Source organism: Symphalangus syndactylus, chromosome 15, assembly GCF_028878055.3.
Source record: "Symphalangus syndactylus isolate Jambi chromosome 15, NHGRI_mSymSyn1-v2.1_pri, whole genome shotgun sequence".
Lineage (NCBI taxonomy): Eukaryota > Metazoa > Chordata > Mammalia > Primates > Hylobatidae > Symphalangus > Symphalangus syndactylus.
The window spans coordinates 79783197-79796236 of NC_072437.2; the positions used below are offsets into that span (position 1 = coordinate 79783197).

General features: G+C 40.4%; 1 protein-coding gene across 1 annotated transcript in view; it reads left to right on the forward strand.

Annotated features, from left to right (window-relative positions):
* Positions 1–705: 705 nt before the first annotated feature.
* TNFSF11 (TNF superfamily member 11) overlaps positions 706–13040 on the forward strand; it is a 191127-nt gene continuing 178792 nt past the window's right edge. The window contains exon 1 of the mRNA XM_055244127.2: positions 706–1352. The gene's annotated coding sequence lies outside the window, so the exon portion shown is untranslated. The remainder of the gene's footprint in view (positions 1353–13040) is intronic.

The following is a 13040-nucleotide window of genomic DNA, read 5'->3' on the forward strand; positions in this document are numbered from 1 at the left end:
AACTATGAAGACAGTATTCTAGGAGTAATGATGGAAGAATTGAACCTTTGAAGCCTGACAGAAGAGGCCAGGATGGTCCTAGAAGCTGAAGGTTAGGAGGTAAAGGTGATCCAGTTTAAATACTGCTTCTGGTGTTTGATTTTAAGTGCTACACCTTTCTGCCAGATGATCAACTGACTTGGTCTGAATACCTCTTATGGCAGAAAGCTCACTGTCCAGAACTCCAGAACATGGCAGCTACCTTTAAATATTTCACATGGAATGGTGTAAAACCTCCAGAAGGAAGAATATCTGCCAGTGAGAAGGAATAAGAAAAAGTCATTCTTCTGGTTCAGAGTCCAATGGACTCTGTCTTCTGCAGTATACCTACTTTTTTTTAATTTATATTTATATATACATATGTATTTTGAAAGACAGAACATTCAGAATTAGTTTCCGGTATCATGTTCTATCTTTCAGGATGCATGATGTGCATCTTCTTTCAGCCCAGAGTGAGGAGCATGATGACAAATGAGAAAGAATCATTTCACACATCCTGGTAAAATAAATATTCTTTGTCGGAACAGCAGGTGATTAGATCTTCATTTTGATATATGCTGCAGTGTCTTCAGAAATGAACTAGTAAGACCCAATTTCAAAGAGAATGCAAATTTGCAGCCCAGGAATATGTTGAGGAGATTAGAAGCCTATGTAAAATAGTGTAGAGGTGAACCCACTCAAGGCACATGGTCTTGCATCAGTGAATCCCATTAGGGCAGATTCAAGTCTGGGCACGTAGACTAAGGGTGCCTGATTGAATACTCATTTCTACCACTTGTGGTACCATTATTAGCTGTGACTTTTGGTGAAGCATTAATATGCTAGAGCCATCTCCCAGGTGGAGTCATGGCTTGATTCCTATAAATGATTAATCTTGGGGAAGAAACGCTTGATTCAAAAATTAATTTGAGTAAACTTGCTAGTTTACAGAGTAACTTACATAAGTGGGACATCAGTTGCTATCTGATGTGAATAAGAATTAACATAAAGTGCTTTGCCTGGAAAGCTTTTCTCCTGCCTTTCTCAGCAGAGCGTTCCTTTCTGGGAGGAAAGGCAGAACAGTGTCTGACTGAGAGCATAGCACCTGGAGCCAGATGTCTTCTGCTTTGATACCAACTTTGCCACTTGTCAGCAGCATGGCTTTGGGCGAAGTACTTCATCACTCTTTACCTTGGCTTCCTAATCTGTAAAGTGGGGATGTTGATAATGAGACCTAGCCTGGAGGATCGTTATGGGGCAAAACATACTCTTACTTTTATGGACAAGAAGACCCAGGCTCAGAAAGTCAAGTGTCTTCCAAGTTCACGGAGCTGGTGAGTGGATGGGTCTGGTTTCAAACTTTAGGCTGTCAGCCCCCCATCTGTGCCATTCTTCACTAGCACTGCCTCCCAAACTGGCCCATCATGAGAGTCACCTGGAGGTGCCTGTTAAAAACAGATTCCTGTGAACCAGGAATCTGAGATATTAACAAAGTCCCAGGTGGTAAGATCTGGTGGTGGTGTACCAAAGCTCTCCAGCCCATGAGCTTTTTTAGATGGATGTGTGGATTTGTGTGCAGAGGTGTTTTGTTTCCCCTTTCCCATTCATGTGTTTCCAACTTCCCCTTTAACCAGCCTTTTTGTTTCCCACAACTTTCCTTGTGTTCTCCACTGTGCCTTTGAGAGTGCTGATGACTTAAATCATCTCTCTCTCAGATTTTCCAGGCCCTCCGTGTATCTCATCACTTTGTTCAAGCTGCCTGACAACCCAGCCTTCGCCTTTAAATGTCCTCGTATCTTCCTTCCAGCTGACCTTTTGTTCTTCTTTCATTGCTATTTTACCTCCCACTTTTCCTTTCCTTTAAGTTTCTCAGAACCCTTGAGATAACCGCAGATGGCATTTTGTATGCCACATTGTAATGAAAACTGTAGTATAAATTATTTTCAGAGTACAGTATGACATAATAAAGTCTATTATTTTTATTAAATGTATATAATTTTAGTAAAGAGAAAATAATGACTGCTATATATTTGACTGAAAGTGATTATATTTTAATCTAAAAGCCAAAATGAGTAGAGTGAGCCCTGCTAATAGCCAGCCATGCCTGTGTAATTTGTAGAGGGTCACCTCTTTGACATGCTGTTTCAAGACCTGTATTGTCTTCTTTTGGCAATGCTTGGATTTGGAACATGGAGTCATAGCTGCAAATCCTAATTTCCTACAAGGCCAAATGATGGTTCAAGAAACAATATTCCATGGAGTAACCTTGATTTCTGCAATTGTGTAGGTCAGAGTCAAATGCACTCATCTGATGTGATGACAAATTAGTTCAAGGGCTTTGGCCCACAAGCTACCACTCAAGGAGTCAAGCCTGAATTTGATGCACAAATGGGTAGTTGTGTGTGCTACTGCAGTCTGAATAAATGGTATTCAGAACACTAAAGTGATTGCATACCCAGGAAAGGAGAAATAATTGGGCGAATGAAGTTTGTAGCTGGTTATTTACACACCAGTGTGGATTTTTCAGTTGAGAGGCACGTAATTATTACAGGTCCAGTGGAGGATTTCTTGGAGAATAGGAATTATACATATTCATGAATAATCATGTCAGTCTCTTATATTGCATTATCATTACACATTTCTTGCATTTATTATACTTCTCAAGGTATGTGTGAGCAAAGCTTGTAAAACAAACTACTTCCCTCAGGGATCTATAATGTTTTGGTATTTTGAGAATGTATTAATTCAATATTTTTATGGGCCCTAGGCACTGTAAGGAAAGATTCAGTTCAAAATGGTTTTGTTAGAATGACTGAGGAGGTGTAGTTCAAAAATTGAGGTTAAGTCCCATTAACTGTGTGACCTTGAGCAACTAAGTCACTTCAGTTGTGTAAACACCATTTTCATCACCTACAAAATAGAATGCTGCCTATCTCATTGGGTTGTTGAGATAATGATGTATCATTGCATCCAAGATTGCCTGGTGAACTTAAAAGCCCAGTTGCACTAGATTATCATTGTTTTATGTTTGGTGGAAAGGGCCAGCCAGTTGTTTAACATTGCTTGATTCCTGTTGACTGTACCTGCACTGGGCTACCTCTGCTAAGGGTGTCTGTTGGGACTTGGGAAATTTTGATGTGATTGAATCGTGAGGTGATATTATCACATGTTGAGAACAGAGAACAGCCCAGTCTTTATCAGTTGGTGGGGACTGATGCCCATGGTGGTGCTGGCTAGTTAGAATGTCAAAGCTAGAGTGGTCTCCTGGGGCTTCAGCCACCTAGCCGATAGCTCATGGCCTAGTCTTTCCCAAATGGTTTTGCAAAGAATTCCAGTCCCTTGGAAGCAGAATTCTATGGCTCAACAAGTTTGGTAAATGCTGTATGTGCTGGCTCCCTCTTAGAGCTAGCATTATAAATGTGTATGTGTGATGTAAGTTGTGCTTTCTGAAATATAGAAACTAGACCCATCTAGCTATTTAACTACAAACTAATTAATAAAATAAAAAATTCAATTTCTCCATCACACTAGCTACATTTCAAATGCTTAATAGCCATATGTGGCTCTTGGCTGCCATATTGGAAAGTACATACATAGAACATTTCCATCATTGCAGAAAGTTATGTTGGACAGTGCAGAAAAGGCTCTGAGACCTCTTGCAGCAAAATTACTTATTTAACTTTGTTCATTTCTCAAGGTTTTAGTACCCAGCAGGGTTGCCATTCTGTAAGACACTGTTTAGACAATATAGTTTGGCATCCTTGGAGAGATGATTTTTTCTGCCTGAGTATGGTGTTCTAGGAATCTGCTCTGCAGCTCCTGCATCTTTGCAGCTTTTCAAATCCTGCTTCCGTTACGACCAGAGTCATATTTATTTGTGTTCTTGTCCATGCTGAAAGATAATTCTTTTGCTATTATAAGACATATCCCTCGATTCTTCATATCTCTGTTAAATCTTCCAATAGCCAGTGTTCCCTCAGTTATTGACACAGAACTTCAGGGTTGGGAGAAATCTTAGAAAGCATATAGTTCAATTGTTTTATTCTTATTTTTGAGACAGGGTCTCACTCTATTGCTCAGGCTGGAATGCAGTGGCATGATCACGGCTCACTGCAGCCTTGACCTCCTGGGCTCAAGTGATCCTCCCTCCCCAGCCTCCCAAGTAGCTGGACCACAAGTATGCATCACCACATCCAGCTAATTATTTTTTAAAAAAATTTTTGTAGAGACAAAGTCTCACTGTTTTATCCAGGCTTGTCTGCTGGGCTCAAGTGATCCTCCTACCTCAGCTTCCCTATGTGATGGGATTACAGGTGTGAGCCACTGCACCTGGCCTAGTTCAATCTTATTTTACTTATGATACAACTGAAGCCCAGAAAGATTATATGACTTTTCTAAGGTCACTCAGTTAATAGGACAGTTCATACTCCAGGTACCTATTTCTTATTAAGGCTGTTGGTTCATCTCTTCACAATATGAAAAAAAGCAATTATTAACGGACTAGGATTGTGTCAATGGTTATATGAGTTTTATCTCTAGTTAGAAATCTTGCCTATCTTTGTGAGAGTAGGCTCTGAATAAATGTACTCTGTATTTCTTAGCCTAATATGTATTTGCAAGTTCTGACTCCATAGAACCCATCAGTGAATACATCACTCTTCACTCAATTCCTTCCCACTGCTTTGTGAGAAAGTCTTTGATGATTTTCTGCAAACAGCCAATAGTATCTGCTTGAGTTTGCATCTACTTTTGTACCCACTTAGTGCTCCTTTGATTACAGATTCTAACTACAGTATCTGCTTTTCACTTTTTGGGACATGGAATATAAAAGTGGGTGAAAATTGCAATCTGCATAACGGAAGAAAAATTGCACTCCTACTAGTTTATAGAAAGGTTGACGTTTGCTGTGAACGGTTCAGTTCCAAGGTTCTGGTCAGATATGCATTTCTGTGCTCACCACTGTGGAGAGGAAGGTACCACATGGGGGTGTCACGTAGGTTGTAAAAGGAAGACGGCTGTCTGTCAGGGTAATGTCCCAAGAGAAACTGCCCTATTACGGCTGTGATCTGGAATGAATATACTTCTGGCACCTTTACTAGGATGTCAGTGGGAAAGTCCCATTAGTCATCTTTGCCAGATGGGGGCTTCCGGACACCTCCGCATGGCTGTACATGTCTGTATTAATAAAAACACTGAAGCCACATGGGTTTTGGCCACACATGTCTCATCCTGTCGACCCTCTGGCCCTGCAAGGATTACAAAGAGGGAAATAAGTCATGGAGCCTGATATTTGAATGGTTTTACTTTTGAAATGTGGGAGATGTAATGTTCACTATTTCTCTTGGAATAAACCTCCAGAGAATTTTGAGCTTTAAGGGCAGAGCCCACTTTGAGCTACCCTGGGAGCTCTGAAAGAGGTGCCTTTCCAGGTGATTCTGATAAGCTCTGATGTTTGAGAATCACTGCTTTGAAGAAATCACTCATTTTCTCAGGATGTCATCAGCCCAATAAACAGTGATACAACTTAATTGACATCAAAAAGAATGATGCCATTATCTTTGTTTTGACTTAACCGAATTCAAATTTTGCTCTTCTTCATGTAGAAGCTGGTATGAACATCCTGGTTAATGACCACATACTATAGAAAGAAGCCCGTTTTGTTTTTCTGCTGCCTGCTTGTGGCATCACTTTCTGTTCTATTACACTTAACCAGAGTCAGAGGAAATTCTGGCTCAAGACAGAACCCAGAGAGTAAAGTCCCCTGAACTTTTCTTCCATTGGGTACTCCACCAGCGATGAATGATCAGGTGTTAGGGCAAGCCCTAAAATGCATGCCCAGGACCATAGCCCTTGCTCTGTTCTCTCCTGCTCCATGGAGGTGATGTGGCTGTTAGTGGTTTGTTGTTACGGATGGATTTGGTCAGTAGGAGCTGCTATGGTTTGAATATGTCCCCCAGTGTTCATGAGTTAAAAATTGAATGGCTGGCCGGGGGCAGTGGCTCATCTCTGTAATCCCAGCACTTTGGGAGGCTGAGGTGGGTGGATCACCTGAGGTCAGGAGTTCGCAACCAGCCTGGTCAACATGGTGAAACCCCATCTCTACTAAAAATACAAAATATTAGCCAGGCATGGTGGTAGACACCTGTAATCCCAGCTACTCGGGAGGCTGAGGCACGAGAATCACTTGAACCCAGGAGGCAGAGGTTGCAGTGAGCCGAGATCATTCCATTGCACTCCAGCCTGGGCAACAAGGGTGAAACTCTGTCTCAAAAAAACAACAAAAAAAATTGAATTGCCATTTTAACAGTATTAAGAGGTGGAGCCTTTAAGAGGTGATGAGGTCATGAAGGCTGTGTCCTCGTTAATGGATTAATGCTGCTATCTGGGTTAATTATCTCGGGAGTGGGCTCCTGATAAAAAGTTAAGTTTAGCCTCCACGATCTCTCTCTGTCTCTTCTGCTCTTACCATATGATGCCCTTCTGTCAGTCATGGCATAGCAGAAGGTCCTCACCAGGTGTGGCCCCTCAATCTTGCACTTTCAGTCTCCAGAACTGTGGCCAAATAAATCTCTTTTCTTTGTAAATTACCCAACCTGTGGTATTTTGTTATAGCCACAGAAAATGGACTAAGGAAAGAGCCTATCTGATTGCCTGGATCCAGAGCGTCATCTGCAGTGGATGTAACCCTCTTCTAAAAGGAGAAGCTCAGTGTAGGGAAAACAGCCCCAGGAAAAGAGCCAGGAGACCAGAGTCCTGCCTCTGACTCTCCCATCAGCCAACTGGTGGTCCTGGACATGTGTGTTCGAGTCTCTAGGCCTCTCTTTCTTCACCTGTAAAATGAAGTTGGTGGTAGCGGTGCAATTTAAACTGGATTTACTAAATCCAGTGGCCTCTTTGTCATTTTATTTATATATCAGCTATAACATTTAATATTATTGATCATTTTCTCCTTAAAATATTCACCTTTTTGGCTTTTGGGTCACCATTTTCATGTTGGTTCAACAAACGTTACTGGATTAGGCATTGTCTTAGGGAGTGAGAATACATGTAAGACAGTTTTTGTCTTTGAGATGCCCACAGATATGTAAACATCATCTAACAATTTTATTTTCTCTCCTTGCTCCTTCCTTCAAATCTCTATTTACTTCTTTAATTCTGTTTTTGTTCTATAACTGTCTTCAACTTCTCTGTATATCCTCCTTGGAAAATGGTACACATCACCCTGGTTTCAACTACCGTTTAGATGTTGTTGATTAAAAACTATTTCTCTTTAACCGTGATTCACCCTCACTCACCTTTGAGTTATGAAGTTTTATTTATGTCTGCATCCTGGTCATTTTTACCTGGGAATCCCTCTGGGATCTCCCATTCAAAAAACCATAAACCAAACCCATTTTACCTTATCCACTGCTTTCCTTCTGCTATAAAACCCACTCCTCCTGAGTTTCTGATCCAGGGCATTGCCATCCATTAAGTCACTCAAATTAGAAACCTCAGAGTCATGTACCTCTTCCCTTTCTCCGCATATAGTTGGGCACACAACTTTTAGAATCCACCTCTGATGGATTCTGATTGGCCTTTGTCCCCTTATTCGTATTACTCCCATTACTGCCCTAGTACAGGCTCAGGTGAGTGCTCATTGGGATATCATCAATTTTAAAATGTCCTTCACATCCCACACTTTATCATCTGCAAAACCAGGAAGCAACTTACAGGCAGCAGTCATGAGGTGGACGTCACGGTCTGTGCGTGTGCATCCAGACTTGCAGAATGGGCATTGGGCACTTGGAAGAAAATCCCAGAAGCAACAGTGGAGCTTTATAAAAACACAGAATGCTCCCTCCATTCACATTCTAGATAGCTTCTGAGTGGACAGTGCTTCAGAAGAGTCAGATTCTGAATAGAAAATAAATGTTAGAAATACCTTGACCAAATTATTTTGCTTATATTTTCCCATTTATGTATGTGCAAGGGTGATATATGATAAAAATCTGACAGTATAAGTATAAAGGATCCCTTTTAGTAAGTACAAAATACAAATTCCAAGTGATAAGAAACATTATGTTATTGTTTAATTGGCAGACATGTTCTTTCTAGAGGTGAAAATAATAGTGGTGTGACATCATCAATGTCATCTTAGGCTTGAAAAAATACACATAAAATGCAAAAATCTCTGATCAATCAATACATTCGTTACTCTTTTCAGCCCCTCCCACCTTCAGTGTCTTCTCTTCTGATCCATTTTTCACGTTGCCATTGGCACACCCAGATCTGATTATATAATTCCAATACTTAGAAACATTCTGTATGGCAGAGGTGCATCAGAGTCACCTGGAGGGCTTGTGAAAACATAGATGACTGTGCTTTAGCCCCAGCCCCAGAGTTTCTGATTCCACAGGCCCAGGTTAGGGCTGGGCCATTTGCATTTCTAATAAGCTCCCAGGTGACACTGATGCTGCTGACTGCTCAGTGGCCACACTTGGAGAATCACTGCCCTTTGGTATAAAGTCCAAACTCCTTTATGGCATTCAAGGCTCTTTCCCAAGGGTCCCCACTGTACATCTGCAGCATCATTTTTCAGTGTTCTCACACACTTTATTCTCCATCATGCTTGGAATTCTCCATTCAGAGCACGGAGGGCACTTCTTGATTCTGTGATTTTTTTATACACTGCCTGATAACTCCTAAAAATTATTTGACTTTTAAGATACAGTCCAATAAACAAATTCTTCAGCAGAAAATACTTCTTTCAGCAGAAAATATTTCTTTTACTTATCTTTCCCAAAGAGGTAAATTTCAGGATGTTTATCTGTTAAGATCAACTTCTAAGACAGCTAAGCTTACTGCTTAGGCTTTTCCAGTAATTAGAAAGATATTCTTTGGGGACCATCAGGTCACAAAGTTTGACGGGGTTTTCCAATTTTCTGGATTATCAATTTGGCAATCATCCCTGCACTAAACACAGAATTTATTATGAGTCAATGGAGTCATTATTATGACAATTTTAAATATTTATAAGATGTTGTAAATATATATAGTACTGAAAAGCACTTTAAACTGCACCAAGCCAACAAAATCCTCCCTATTTCAATGTATTTATAGTTCAGGCTCATAAATAATATAACAAGATAAGAACTGTGGGAAGTGGGAGCATAGGCATAGTGGGAACACAGGAGGGTGATGTTAAGGTGTGCTGTGAAGCAGACGAACCCTGAATTATGGCCTGCATTATGTGATAGCTTTTCCAGATGTGTGGTCTTTGACAATGGATCTACGTTTGAAGTCAAATAAGGGATTAAGCTGTATGTTTTTAGGGGGAGTTGCCACTTTGTTGATTTGTTTAAGTCATGCACTATTTCCTGAGTAGGAGTCTTTACCAGTTTTATATGTTGTGCATGTATGTTCATGTACGTACATACACAGACACACCTAGACTCACACACCCAGAGCCACACACACACACACACACACACGTACGAATTCCTAATACAGAACAACTTCAGAAATGCAGAGTTAGTGGAATTGTGTTGTAAGTATTGTTCTCTGGTCTGCTCAAGTTTCATGAATACAATTTTCATCCTTTCATTTATTCATTGAATGAATGCTGGAGTACATCGTGTATGCAAACCTTATGTTGACTCTTAACATGCAACAAAGAATAAGTTTACACAATAATAAATAAATAAACAAATGCCTTTATAGAACTCAGAATACAACAGGAACAACTTAGAATGCAATTATTATACCTGTCTACATTTCCAGCATTTCCAGAACCCTTTCCATGTCCCAGGCTCATGTTAGAATTTCCACACATTTTATCAGTTGACACAACTATGTAAAGTTGAGTACAATTATTATTCCTGAGGATATGGATTCCTAGAGAGGCTAAGAACCTCATCCAATATTACATAGCTTAACAGTTGTAGAGCCAAGATTTAAAGCGAGCATAACCTTATGCTATGTAGTTTCTAGTCTACAGTGCTGAAGTCTCATCAGGGAGGTAAATTAATAAGAAATTACAATGCTATGTGATAAATGCTATGGTAGGGAAATGCACAGGGTTGTGGGAATATATAACGGGGGGCAAGAAAAATTTTTCAAAGAAAATATGGTCTAGCAGCTGGCCAGAACTGGGGGGAAGGGCATCTACAAAGATCTGGAGGTTTGAGAGAGGTCTGCAATATGGGAGACTGGGGGAAGGTCAGCAAAGTTGGAACAAGAAAGTCCCCTCAGCTAACATCAGCCGTTCCTTGTGTGACTTCAGTTGCCAGCTGTGTCAGTCAGGGTTCTCCAGAGAAACAGAACCAATAGGGTGTATACACGGATATATAACAGGAGGTTTATTATGGGAATCAGCTCATGTGATTATGGAGCTCGAGAAGTCCCATGATCTGCCATCTGCTAACCGGAGAACCAGGAAAGCTGTGATGTAATTCAGTCCAAGCCCGAAGGCTTAAGAAACTCAGGGGGTGGCTGGTGTAAGTCCTGGAGTCTGAAGTCCTGAGTGCTTGTAGTTCTGATGACCAGAAGAAGGAGGAGATAGGAGAAGCCTCTGCTTCTCCACAGGAGAAGGAGAGAATTTTGCCCCTCCTTTGCCTTTTTAGAGGATGCCTGCCTACATTGTTAAGGGTGATCTTCTTCACTTAGTTTACCAATTCAAATATGTATCTCCTTCAGGAACACCCTCATAGACACACCCAGAAATATTTTACCAGCTGTTTGGACATTCATTAGCTCAGTCAAGTTGACCCATAGAACTAATTAACACACCACCATACACTGGTGACTCCCAGTCTATATCTCTTGTAGTTTGCTCATAACCTGATTGGATTTTCCATGTAAATGTTTCAGCCTCAACAAGGTTGCAAACATCTTGAGCACTGGGTATATGTCTCATAATGTGTGTACTGTTCAATGTAGCCAGCACCTTCTTTGTTTCTGGTAGGCAAATTTCACTGAAATTTGTAGAATAAAGTACGTATTTTCTATTAAACAGCATGCAAGGTTTAGTGCTCTAAACCTTGTGCTGAGTTATTCTCTGCCTTTCTCCAAACAGAATTAAGTAGGAATGTAACTTCATTTCTGCTTGTCCCTGGAGCAGCTCTGCAGATTCACCTGGGCTCTCTAAGGCAGGAGTGATTTTTGTAAAGAGCTGGCTGCCTGTCTGCATGGTCTTGGATTGCTTGCAGCCTGAAGGAACCATTGGAAATAAAGTACATGAGGAGCTAGGGTGTGCTCATGACAAAAGAAGAGGAAAGGAAATACCTGGAAAAAGCAGAGGCTTCCCCTTTCCCTTTCTTGTCAAGGCCACAGTTACTCTCAAGAAGCTGCGTGATTGATCCTATTGGGTGCTTTAATACCATTCCTAAAAGATGGCCAGGTGCATACTTGCACTTCACATGTTGGATTTCAAATATAAATGTCAGAGTACGAAGACTGAATGGCATTCAGGGTCAGTTCCAGAATTCCAGCCTGGCTTTCTCAAGGTAGTAGTCACTGCCTTAACCATTTCCATCCATGTCCCCACTCTTTCCATTGGGAAAAATATAACTAATTTTTTTTCATCTACTCCCTGTAGACTTTGAACTGGTTTATGCTTTAAAGACCACCAGTGCCTAAATGTCACCTCATCATTGGCTCTTTTCCCATTTCCCAATGATTTTCATGTCAATGAAGTGTATCAAACATTCTTACATCACACACACACACACACATATAAACACACAAAGATGCCATTTTTTTTCAGACTCTTAGCTCTCTATGAAAGAAAAGCAATAGTAGTACACTAACATTTAAATACATGTCTTTTTCCAACTATTTGGTAGTACTTTATATGAGGTTTTGGTTCTTTTTCTTCAAATATGTAACAATCTGACAAAATATCCATATTTCCTTCAAATATGTAACCACCTCGTTCAGGTGAGACTTAGGTTTTGGGGGTTTTGAAGCACAAATCATCTGTATAACCAAGAGAGAATGGCTTCAGGTGTTCTAAATATTTTTTCAAAATGCACACACAAAACACACAATTGAAAGTCCTTTAATAACAATGAAAAATGCAGTTTTGGCCCTAGAAACTCCCTAATGAATCAATACTTTCACTATGAATCAACTAAAAAGAAATTTAAAATTAGTTCTAGGGCCTGCTAAAATTCATTTGAAAAAAACTAATTTTGTACTCAGAAACCAATGTCTAACAGCTAGGTTTCAGCAGCCTTGACGGTGATTTGTGAATGTCAGTGGCAGCCCCATAGCTCACTCGTGTTGCTGTTCCATGTACTTCCCCTGGAATCCACTGAGGTAAATAAGTTTCACGAAGGTATCAGTGGCCTTGGCATCAGATTTTTCATGACACTTTTCCTATGGTTGAAAACTGAGGTCACATATGAAAGATAAATGCAATAAAAAAATAGCAAAAATCTACCCAATAAACATGCAGCAAGAAGGCTGTCTTTATTTCTTGAATCTGGTATATATATGACATGCATATTTTGTTTTTCTCCATTTGACTAAGCAATCATCTTAAAGTAAAACATTAACATATTGATGGACTGCTGGTAGTATGGGGAATTAACTGACAATTTTGATAGATGAAAAAATCTTTTGTTGTTGTTGTTGTTGTTGTTGTGGAAGAAACAGATGTCTGAGAAACTTTAAGAAAGTCTTTTCTTCTACTAGCCATTGGATTCCAAGAGCTGTAATAAACTTCCTTAAGGATTTCGGAGTCCTTTGTGATAGCCTGGTACCACTTCTGGAGCAGGGCCCAGCAAACTGGAAATGTTCCCATTCTGTGATCACTGAAGAAACAGCCCTTTTTTTGTATCAGTATTTCTGTAGCTTGCTTTGAATTTATTTTTAAGAATTGAAAGCAGTGCTCCAGCTCTTCAGTCAGTATGGATGAAGAAAGCAGACCTCTTCATGTGTGTTAGCTGGGTTCTTCCATTGAAGATGAGCTTTTGGGACTTCATCCCGAGGCCAGGAGGTACCCTGCCTACTGCAGCACTCCAGGCCAGATGAAAGCA